At 36.7% G+C, this 12,946-nt stretch overlaps 1 protein-coding gene and 1 pseudogene across 1 annotated transcript in view; one reads left to right on the forward strand and one right to left on the reverse strand.

Moving 5' to 3' along the window:
* The window catches only part of BRIP1 (BRCA1 interacting helicase 1), a 191,443-nt gene that overhangs the window by 149,201 nt on the left and 29,296 nt on the right, over window positions 1–12,946 (reverse strand). The gene's annotated exons all lie outside the window — the stretch shown is intronic.
* Window positions 4,847–5,122, forward strand: LOC136149411 (LYR motif-containing protein 4 pseudogene; annotated as a pseudogene).

Genomic DNA, 12,946 nt, shown 5'->3' on the forward strand with positions numbered 1-12,946 from the left:
TGAGCACATGAGCCGCAGCTACTGAAACCCACACTCCCGAGACCCTGTGCTTCGCAACGAGAGAAGCCAGCGTACCGCATCAGAGAGTAGCCCCCACTCGCTGCAGCTAGATGCTCACAGCAATGAAGACCCAGTGCAACCAAATAAATAAATAAATACTTAATTAACAAGGAAAAAAGATTTATAAATGGACAATACACACATGAAAAGATGTTTAACATCACTAATCATTAGGAAATGCAAACCAAAACCACAAAGACATACCATTTTCCATCCATTAGGATGGTTATAATTTAAAAAGAAAACAGAATACGGAACAGAAAATTACAAGTGCTTGGCAAGGATGTGAAGAAGCCGGAACCTTCCTGAGAATTCCCTGGTGGTCCAACGGTGAGGGTTCTGTTAGGGATCCTGTGCAGGCAGCAGAGGTTCAATCCCTGGCCGGGGATCTAAGATCTCACACACCTCAAGGCACAACCAGGAGAAAAAAAAAAAACAGAACCTTCCTACATCATCAGTGGGAATATAAAATAGTGTAGTCACTGTGGAAAATAGGATGGAAATTCCTCAAAAAATTAAACGGAATTATCATGTGATCCAGTAATCCCACCTCTGGATATATATCCATAAGAAGTGAAAGCAGAGATGAACACAAAGATATTTGTACACCAGCATTCATACAGCAGCATTATTCACAATAGCCAAAAGAGGAAAACAACTCAAATGACCACTGACGTATGAATGGATAAACAAAACGTGGTATACAGGCATTGACCAGAATATTAATCATACAAGGGAATTCTGACACATGCTACAACATGGATGAACTCTGAAGATATTATGCTACATGAAATAACTCAGATACAAAAGGATACACATTGTACAATTTCACTTATATGAGGTTCCAGAGTAGTTAAATTCACAGACAGAAAGGAGAATGGTAGTTATCAAGGGGCTGAGGCAAGGGAGGACAGGAGTTATTGTTTAGTAAGTACAAGAGTTTCAGTTGGGATGATAGAAGAATTCACAGCAATGTGAATAGACTTAAAGCCACTGAACTGAACACAAAAAATGGTTAAAATGGCAAATTTTGTTATATATATTGTATCACATTTTTTAAAAAAATGAACAGAAAAATCTGTTACCAGCAGCAGAGCCGCACTACAAATGTTAAACAAAGCTTTTTAAGCTAAAAGAGAAATTATACAAGATAGAAACTTGAACCTACATGAAGGGATAAAGGGAACTAGAAAAAGGAAATAAAAGGATGAAGAAGAAATAATTTTCCTGATTTGTAAATTTATTTAAAAAATGGAGGTAGACTTCTGGTTTCCATTTTTGATATAAATATCTTGGAAGTCACCACTCCATCCTGACAAGTAAAAAGGCGAAAAAAATGGAAAAATCAATAACTTTTCCTGGATTAGTAAGAGAGGGGAGGACAAACCATTGCCTTTAAGATTAGGAGACAGGTGAATACAGGAAGTAACAGCTTACTGGAGCAGCAATACCAGTGAAAACCAGTGCAGGAACAAGTGCTGGGCTAACAAAGCCTGAACTGTAAATGATGAACTGCTACAGGCTCAATATGCATGACTCTCTTAGTTAAAAATTTAGAGGTACTTAGTCATGGAGGGTTCCCAAATATTGTAAGAGTTATGTCTAGGAGCCAGATCAGGGGAGAAAATCACATGGGAGAAAAACACCCTTGTGCTCCCAGTAAAGGGAGGGGGGAAGGGAACAATTTTGAAATATACCAGAACACTTTGGTTTTCTTAGCAAACCCTGCCCTCAGGGGAAAAAGAAACTAGTTAACCAGAGCCTAATCAGTCGGGGTATTATCAGAGCCTAAACCACCTGGGGGAAGGGAATTACCCAACGCTAGTAGTTCTAGCCTTCCATATGGGAGAAGGGAAAAAACTCCAATTCACTCAAGCCATCCTGTCCCAGTCCAGAGGCACAGGCTCACTATCACTAAAAGACTAAGACCCAATCACACAGTTATAGAACACTTACCTTCCCCTGACCCCTCACCACCAAATTACTAAAGATCTGTTTATAGCAGCTTCTTTTACCCAGCTAACATGTCATATCTAGCTAACAAGGAAGAAAATTACAAGGCATACCAAAAGGCAGAAGATACAATCTGAAGAGACTGAGCAAGCATCAGAGCCAGACACATCAGGGATACTGGAATTATCATATTAGGGATTTTAAAACACCTATGATTAATATGCTGAAGGCTCTACTGGATAAAGCATATAGCATGTAAGAACATACAACAATGTAAGCTGAGATGGAAACCTAAGGAAGAGTTCTTTTTTAATGCTAGAAATAAAACACTGTAGCAGACACAAAAAAAAGCCTTTGATGGGCTTTTTAATAGACTGGACATGGCTGACAAAAGACTCTGAGCTAGTGGATATATCACCAGAATGTTTGAAAACCAAATCTAAGATAACAAAGACAGAAAAACAGAAGAGAATACGCAAGGACTGTGGGACAACCACAGAAGGTTAGCATGTGCACAGAGGGAATACTAGATAGGAAAAGTAACAGAAGAAACATTTGATAGAATACTGACCAAGATTTCCCCCTACCTGATGTCTGACACAAAAAAAACCACAGGTTCGGAAAGTTCAGACAACACCAAACGGGATTAAATGTCAAAAAAAAAAAAAAAGCTACGCGTAAGCATATCACCTTCAAACCACAGAAAATCAAAGATTAAAAAAAAAATCCTGAAAGAAAGAATTCAGAGGAGAAAAACACCTTACCAACAGAGGAACAAAGATAATAATTATATCCAACTTCTCCTTAGAAGCCATGCAGCAAGAAGAGAGTGGAATGAAATATGTAAAATGTTAACAGAAAAAGCACCAATCTAAAATTCTGTACCCTGAGAAATTATTCCTCAAAAGTGAAGGAGAAATACAGACCTTCTCAGACAAACAAAAACTGAAGGAATTCACTGCCAGCAGACTTGCCTTTCAAAAAATGTTAAAAGAAGTTCTTCAGAGACAAGAAAAAATTTTTATATACATAAAGTAAGCAAGAGCCCTGGAAAAATTAATAGTGAATATGAATTTTAAAGTTTCATTTTTCTTATTTGACCTAACATAGAATAGTTTGGTCAATAATGATAAGAAGAAGAAAATAATAATACTTAATTTAATAATTACTTTAATTTAATTTAATAATAAATAATAGAAACAATTTAACTTTAACACAGGTTAGAAGTGCACAGTTCCACTTACACAAATTTTTTCCAATAAATATATTGGAATTTTAAGATTTGCAAAAATTTGAAAAAACTCAGATGAACCACAGAGCCTAGAAATACAAATAAATCAATGTATGGCATGTCATAAATGCATAAAATACATGTAGATGCTAGTCTATCCTTACATAGGTATAAGGTGAGAGACATTCAGCATAAAATTAATAATATGTTAGCTTTCCATTTTATAACTTTCAAAGAATTACATTTCCATATAGTATTCCTCTGTTTCATAATTGGAGAAACTGCACATCAGCATATCATCACAGGTAAGTGGCTTTTTAGAAAAGAAAGTAACAATGTTTTTCTAATACCATATTATGAACATGACTGTAATACTTTATGCCTTAAAAACTGAATGATGATTGATTCATTAGCGTATAAGTCAGGCTACTGTGAAGCAATTATATCAATTACACTAAATTACCATAAAAATATCATATCATAAAGCTTTTTCAATATCAATGTATAAATTTTAATACCTCTAAACTAATACAAATTCTTTTTTTCACACTATCTTTTCATTTTATCTAGTGTTAGAAATGCAGAGAACATCTACAGTGTTTTGCATCTAAGACAGCATTGTTGTAGTTAATGACTTACACTGATGCTTCACCTTATAGATGATGCAAACTTACAGCAGTGGTGCAGTACTATAAATATACTTTCTCTTTACGATTTTCTTAATAACATTTTCCTCTCTCTTTACTCTCTCACTTTAGTGTAAGTATACAAATAACATACAAAGCATGTGTTAACTGACTTTATGTTATCTATTGGTAAAGCTTCTGGTCAACAGCAGGCTATTGGTAGTTAAATTTGTTGTTGTTGTTCTTTCGTTACTCAGTTGTGTCTGACTCTTTGTGATCCCATGGATTGTAGCTCCTCTGTCCAGGACCAGGCTGCTCTGTCCATGGGGATTTCCAGGCAAGAATACTGGAGTAGGTTGCCATTTCCTGCCCCAAGGGATCTTCCCGACCCAGGGATCAAACTCTTGTCTCCTGCATTACAGGCAGATTATTTACCACTGAGCCACTTGGGAAGTCAAATATTATACACATATTTTTGACTGCTAGGGGGGTTGGTGTCCCTAACCCCTGCATTGTTCAAGGGTCAATTTATATGCTTATATAGGCATGAAACAAATGATAGCAATGATACAAGGGATGGACTGAAAAATTAGCATTATACTGTATATAAGGTACTCATACTACCCATGAAATCGTATAGCGTTATGGGAAAGTACACTTGGATTTGCCATAAATACATACTGCAAAATCGAGGGCAACCAGCAAAAAACGGGAAAGGAGGGAAGGAAGGAAAGAGGAAGGAAGGAATATGATGGCTATGCTAGAAAGGAGAGAAAATGGAATCAAATAAAATACTTATTTAGGACATGTGCCAATGCCTACAGCTGAGCCCACCTGGGCCAGGCCCGGGCCACTGCCTGAGCAGAGCCCATGCATATAGCTGGCTCAGGCACCCTAAGGCTGCATAAGTTTTGCAGGTCACATTAAACTCAGGACCTCCGCAAAGAGGACCCACTGGGGGTTTTTTTGTCCCAACATGGCAGCCTCCAGCCCGACACAAGTTCTGGATCTGTACCCAGCAATGCTGAAGAAGAGCAAGCACTTCATCATCTACAACTACAGAACTTACATCATCAGGAGGATATGAGTTGCCTTCAGAGAAAATAAGAAAGTAGAGGATCCTATAAAAATTCAAGCCCTAATGAACAAAGCCAAAAGAGACATTAGAATAAGTCTGTCAACAGGTCATACTGGCCAACTGTATTCAACTGACAATCTTGTCACTGAGAATCAGGAGAAGTCCAGGCTCTAGGAAGCCAGGACCAGCCAGCACTGGCAGCCAAGGACCACCTTCAGCATCCAGTTTGCTTGGCAAGGGGGCTCCCAGCAGACCATGAGCAGCCTCTGCATCAGCTTCAAATAGGTTCTCGCTCTGTTTGCCCTATAGGAACTGATAGACTGAGTGAGGTTTCCATTCCTCTACAGTCTCAGTGACAAAGGATGGCTGTCTCTCTTTAATTCAAGTATTAGAATGAAAGGTTGGAAAAAAAAAGAAAGGAAGAATGAAGAGTTGGGGCTCTTCAAAAGAATGCTGTGTATTATTGTGTCTCCTTCACCCTACCCCCTCCTTTGTAGCTCCTCAGCACTTATAATAGACACTTCCAGATTTTGTTCCTTGATCTTTGATAATAAACAGAATTGTCTCCCTAATCCTTCTAAAATAAATAAATAAAACAAAAATAAATAAATAAAATGTTTATTTAAAACCATAAAAAGCATAAAGAGTGGGAAACAAAAAGAAGAACACAGAACAAAAGCAACAAATAGGAAATGGTAAGAGAACAAGAGCAACAAATAGGAAATGGTAATACATATGGTAAATATTAATCCAACCTTGTCAATAATACTTTGAACATCAATGGTCTAAGTACACCAGTTAAAAGACAGAAATTGTCAGAGAGGATCATAAAACAAGACCCAAATATTTGATGTCTATAAAAAATCTACTTTAGATATAAAGACACTCCTAGATTAAAAGTAAATCGATGGAGAAAAATATACCATGTTACAACTAATCAAAAAGAAGCAGAGTAGCTATATTAATTTCAGATACAGAAGACCTCAAAGAAAGGAAAGTTATCAGAGATTTCTTAAAGGTCATTACATAATGATAAAGGAACCAGTTCTCCAAGGGAAAAAAAAACAAAACAGTCCTCAACATGTATGTGCCTACCATCAGTGTGTCCAACTATATGGGGCAAAAACTAATAGGAATGCAAAAGAAATAGCTAAATCCACTATAATATTTGAAGTCACTATCAGAAATGGAGAGACCTAGCTGACAGTTCCAGAAAATGCAAGGCACCCCACTCCAGTACTCTTGCCAGGAAAATCCCATGGATGGAGAAGCCTGGTGGGCTGCAGTCCATGGGGTCACGAAGAGTCAGACATGACTGAGCGACTTCACTTTCCCTTTTCACTTTCCTTAATTGGAAAAGGAAATGGCAACCCACTCCAGTGTTCTTCCCTGAAGAATCCCAGGGAAGGTGGAGCCTGGTGGGCTGCTGTCTATGGGGTCGCACAGAGTCGGACACAACTGAAGCGACTTAGTAGCAGCAGCAGCAGTAGCAGCAGCAGCTGATAGTTCAGTTGGTAAAGAATCTGCCTGCAAAGCAGGAGACCCCAGTTTGATTCCTGGTTCAGGAAGATCCGCTGGAGAAGGGATAGTCTACCCACTCCAGTATTTTGGGCTTCCAGCTGGTAAAGAATCCGCCTGCACTGCGGGAGACCTGGGTTCAATCCCTGGGTTGGGAAGATCCCCTGGAGAAGGGAAAGGGTACCCAGTCCAGTATTCTGGCCTGGAGAATTCCATGGACTATATAGTCCATGGGGTCACAAAGAGTTGGACACGACTAAGTGACTTTAAAAAACCAAGCAGACAATCAATAAGGACATAGTTGAACCCAACAATAACACCAGTCAACTGGATAGAACTGACGTCTACAGGCTTTCATTCAACAGTGGAAGAATACACATTTTCGCCAACTTCACATGGAACATTAACCAAGAAGACCACATTCTGGGGACAAAATGTACTTTAAAAAGTTTAAAAAAATAAAAAATAAAAAAAGTTTAAAAAAGTTTAAAAAAATAGAAATACAATGTCTGCTCCCACAATGAATTAAACTAGAATTGATAAAACAAAGATAACTAGAACACCCCAAAATAAGTGAGGATCAAACAACATACAACTATATAACACATGGATCAAAGAAAAAAGTCAAGAGAAGTTTAAATATAGTTTCAGTTAAATGAAAATAAAAACACACCCTATGAAAATACATGGTAGGCAGTCAAAGTAGTGCTGTGCAGGAAATTGAAAGCATATATTAGAAAAGAAGAAAGATCTAAAGTCAGTAACCTAAGTTTCTACCTTAGGAAACTAGAAAAACTAAATCTGAATTAAGCAGAAGAAAAGAACAATAGAGCAGAAATCAATGTAACTGAAACAAGAAAACCAACGGAGAAAAATCACTGAAACCAAACCTGCGTCTCTGAAAAAAAAAAAATCAATGAAATCAATAAGTCTCTAGCCAGACTACTAAGGAAAAAAGAGAAAAGACAACAATTACTAATATTAGGACTTCCCTGGTGGTCCACTGGCTAAGACTCCAAGCTCCCATTGCAGGAGTCCTGGGTTTGATCCTTGGTCAGGGCTAGATCCCACATGTCACAACTAAGAACCTGCATGCTACAACTAACAGCCCTCAAGCCACAGCTACAGCACTCACAGGCTGCAAAGAAGATTGAAGATCCTGCATGCCACAACTAAGACCTGGCATGACCAAATAAATATTTTTAAAAACTATTAGTATCAGAAATGAAGGAGGGACATCACTACAGAGCCCATGGACATGAAGGATAATAAAAAACTACGATGAAGAGCTTTATGTGCACAAACTTGATAACCTAATGAAATAGATCAATTTCTTGAAAAACACAATTTGCCAAATCTGACACAAGAAATGAGCAATATGAATAGGCCTAGATATAGTAAAGAATTAAATCAATAATTTGTAATCTTCCAAAAAGAAAGCACCAGACCTAGACAGATTCACTTGTGAATTCTGCCAAATATTTAAGGAAGAAATTCTACCAATTCTCTACAATCTCTTTCAGAGTATAGAGGCAGAAGGAATGCTGCCAACTCATTCTATTAGGCCAATATTTGCCCAAATACCAAAGTCAGGCAAAGACATTAAAAGAAAGCTACACACCAATATCTCTCATGAACATGAATGCAAAAATCCTCAGTAAACAATATCAGATATTATCAAACTGAATCCAATAATATGTAAAAAGAATTATAAACCATGACCAAGTGTGATTTACCCCAGCTATGTAGGTTGGTTCAATATTTGAAAGTCAGTCAGTGTAACCCATCACACACTGGTAGGCTAAAAAAGAAATATGACATACTCGCTTAGTCATGTTCAACTCCTTGTGACCCCAAAGACTGTAGCCCGCCAGGCTCCTCTGTCTATGGAATTCTCCAGGCAAGAATACTAGAGTGAGTTGCCATTTCCTTCTCCAGGGGATCTTCCTGACCCAGGGATTGAACCCAGGTCTCCTGCACTGCAGGCACCATCTGAGCTATAGGGAAATCTTAGATGCAGAAAAAGCATTTGATAAAATCCACACATACATGATAAAAACTCTCAGTAAACTAGAAATAGCGGAGCACTTCCTCAACTTGATAAAGACTATCTACAAAAAACTTACAGCTAACATTATATTTAATGATGAGAAAGTTGAAGATTTCTAAGATCAGGTACAAGTCAATGCTATTCCCTCTCACCATTCCTTTTCAACTTTATGTCCTTGCTAATGTTATAAGACAAGAAAAATAAATATAAGGTATACAAATTAAGAGGGAAGATATAAAACTGTCTGTTTGCTGAGTATCTATGTAGAAACTTTGAAAGAATCAACAAGAAACCTCTTGGAACTAGTAAGTGACTATAGCAAGGTTCCAAGATACAAAGTTCATTTATAAAAGTCAATTACTTTCTGGACTTCCCTGGTGGTCCAGTGGTTAAGAATCCATCTGTCAGTGTAGGCCACATGGGTTCAATCCCTTATCTGGGAAGATTCTACCTACCACGGGACAATTAATCCCCTGCCCCACTACAGTTGAGCCAGCACTTACGAGTTCATGAGCCACAACTACCGAGCCTGTTTGCTACAACTACTGAAACCCACACTCCCTAGGGCCTGTGCTCCAGGACAAGAGAAGCCACCACAATGAGAAGTCTATGCACCAAAACTAGAGAGTAGCCCCAGCTCACTGCAACTAGAGAAAACTCAGGCATAGCAACAAAGACCCAGGGCAGACATAAATAAAAAAAAAAAAGTCAATTGCTTTCTAACATACCAACAATGAACAACTGGAATATTTGGAATTAAAAACACAATACCAATTATATTAGTACCCCCAAAATTAAATTATTATATAATTATATAAATATATAATTTATATATATATAATATAAATTATATAAATCTGATAAAATATGTACAAGACTACAAAATTCTGATGAACAAAATCAAAGAACAAGACAAAAAGGTATCAAATAAGCATATGAAAAGATGTTCAACATCATATGTCATTAGACTAATGCATATTAAAACAACAATGAGATAATACCACAAACTTATGAGAAAGGCTATAATTAGGAACAATGATCAGCATCAAAAGCTGACAAGGATATGAAGATGTGGAACAAAAGGAATTCATTCATTGTTGGTGAAATGCAAAGTGGTATAGCCACTCTGAAAGAAAGCTTGGCAGTCTCTTACAAAAATAAACCTACTCTTATGCTATGATCAAGCATTCATGCTTCTTAGTATTTATCCAAAGGAGGTAAAAACAAATATCCATTAACACAAATGTTGAGAGATTTATTCATAACTGCCAGAACTTGGAAGCAATCAAGATGTCCTTCAGGAGGTAAATGGATAAATACACAATGGTACATTCCAACAATGCAACAGTACTTAGAACTAAAAGAAATAAGCTATCAAGTCACGAAAAGACAAGGAGGAATCTTTAATATTACTAAGTGAAAGAAGTTCATCTGAAGGGCTACATACAGTATGATTCCAACAATATTTACTATTCTGGGAAAGGCAAAACTATGGAGACAGTAAAAAGACTAGTGATTGAAAGGGTTTGCAGGAGGAGAGGGAAGGTATGAATAGGCACAACATAGAGGTGTTTTAGGGCAGGGAAAATACTCTCTATATCACATGTTATGACCCATAGACACATGTTATGACCCATTTTTCCAAACCCATTAAATGTACAGCGCCCATAGCTAGCATGTGGAAATGTAAACTAGTCTCTGTGCGATTATGACCTGTCAATGCAGGTTCATCAACCGTGAGAAATGTTCCATCCTGAGGACTTCCCCGGTGGTTCACTGGTTAGCCGTCCACCTTCCAGTGCAGGGTTCAATCCCGGGTCAGGGAACTATGATCCTACAAGCTACAGGGCAACTAAAGTTCGCACACCCCAACTACTGAGCCTGCATGGTCTGGAGCCTGAATGCCCCAACTAGAGAGAGGCCCACATGCTGCAGTGAAGATCCTGCATTCCACAAAAGAGCCGGTGCAGCTAAATAAATAAATACAATTTTAAAAAAAGAAACATGCCATTCTGGTGGGGGATGTTGATAATGGGATGAGTTGGGTAGGGCATATCTGTACTTTCCCTTCAAATCTGCAGTGACCCTTAAACTGTTGTATAAAGTCTCAATAAAAAATTAAAAATCAAAAAAATAACTGATGATATCAAGGAAAAATAATAATAAAAAGCTCCATGGTTCATAATACATACAGAAATAAAGTATACAACCAAAATGACATATCAGAAGGTAGAAATAAAAGCATAGTGGGAGAAAGTGGAAATTAAAGTATAGTGGGAGAAGGTTTCTATGTTTTTTTAGGTAAGAAGTGGATTAACTCAGATTCAGAGAGACGCACACTCCATAGAGCATGGGCCATCACAGAGGGCAAGTGGGGCTGAGAAAAGGTTTTCATACACTGTATGTTAAGTGTATGCCAATGCCAGAGATGCAGGAGATGTGCATTCGATCCCTGGGTCAGGTAGATTCCCTGGAAGAGAAAATGGTGACCAACCATAATATTCTTGCCAAGAAAGTCTCATGAACAGAGGAGCCTGGCAGGCTACAATTTGTGAGGTCAAAAGAGTTGGACATACCTGAGCACGCATGCATTCACAAAATGCATGTGAAGTAAAATACTTGAAAGTAACAGTGATAAATTTAAGATGCAAATTATAAATCTCAGAGAAACTCCAAAACAGATAAACTCGGAGTTATAGAAGAAGAAAATGGTGGAGAAAAGATGGAATCCTAAATCACAGTCAATTAATCCAAAAGAAGGCAAAAAAAATTATAAAAGGAAATAAAGAACAATGGAGACAAATAAAAAATATACAACAACCATAGTGATTATTATATTAAATGTACAAGGTGTAAACACTCCAATTAAAAGGCAGGGTTTATCAGAGTGGATAAAAACGGAAGATTCAATGATGTATAAGAAACCCATTTTAAATGTAAAAACAGATAAGTTAAAAGGATGAAAGAAGATACACTACTCAAACACTAATCCTAAGAAAGTCAGAGCAACTATATTAATTATGCAAAGTAGATTTCAGAACAAAGACATTTCTTAATGACAGACAGGTTAACACACCCAGAAGATAAAATCTTAAATTCCAGGAAGCAAGATAGATAAATGTGACAGAAACAAATCTACAATTATAGAACCTTTAGCCCTCTTCTCTGCTTTATAAGTAGATCAAAAAAAATATGATACACAAGACATGAACAATACAATCAAGACAACTTGAGCTAACTGACATTTATAGACTAATTCACCAAATAGCAGAGGAGTAGTCTATAAATGAATACATATTCTTTCTAAAAATTCAGAGCTTTCACAAATTATTAAAAAGAACTGAAATCATACAAAACACGCTCTCTAACCACACAAATCACAAATCAGCAAGAGAAAAATATCTGGGGAAAAAACTGGGTCAAAAAAGAAATCAATAGGAAAATGAGGAGAAAAGCAACATAATATCAAAATCTGTGTGATGCACAGAAAGCATAGGGAAATGTATAGTTTTCAGTGGTTGTCTTAGTGGGGAAAAGGTTCAAAATCAATTATCTAAGCTTCAATCTTAAGAAGTTAGAAAGAGAATAAATAAATCTAAAAAAAATTAAAATGAAAGAAATAAAAGCAGAAGTCAGTGAAACAGAAAATGGAAAAACATTAAAGAAAAATCAACAAAAACAAAAGCTTTTAAACTATAATAAAAATGTATAAATCTCTATCCAGATGGATCAAAAAATAAAGAGAAAAAAATACAAATTCTGAGTCTTAGAAATGAAGAGGGAATAACACTATAGATCCTAGAGCTTTTTTTAAAGAGAGAATATTTTGAATATTATGACAATGAACAAAAACTTGAATAAAATAGACAAATTTCTTGAAAGACACTAATTACTGAAACTGACTCAAGAAGCAACAGAAAATCTGAATAGTCCTATATTTATTAAAGCAATTAAATGTATAAGTGAAACTCTTTCCAAAAACAAGTTGCAAGGCCCAGATAGCTTAACTGGTGAATTCTATCAAAAATTTAAGTAATACTTCCAATTCATAAGGTCAGCATTACCCTGATATCAAAACAAAATAAAATGCATACACAGACACACACAAAAACCACTAAAGACCAGTATATTTAAGAAGCATAGATGCAAGAAGTTCTCAACAAGTATTAACAAATCAAATCTAGCAAGATGTAAAAAGGGTACAACATCATAAACAAGTTGGTTTTATCCAGCTTTTACTTGAGTGTGAGGCTGGGTCAGCATCCAAAAAGCAAACAGTGTAAGTCAATACATCCACAGGATATAGGAGTAAAACCATGTGATCCTACTAATGGATGCAATAAAATTTAAAGTATAAAATTCAACATTCACTCATTATAAAACTTTCAGCAAAACTAGGAATAGAAGGAGGGACTTCCTGGCAGTCTAGA

Source organism: Muntiacus reevesi, chromosome 18 (assembly GCF_963930625.1).
Source record: "Muntiacus reevesi chromosome 18, mMunRee1.1, whole genome shotgun sequence".
Classification (NCBI taxonomy): Eukaryota; Metazoa; Chordata; class Mammalia; order Artiodactyla; family Cervidae; genus Muntiacus; species Muntiacus reevesi.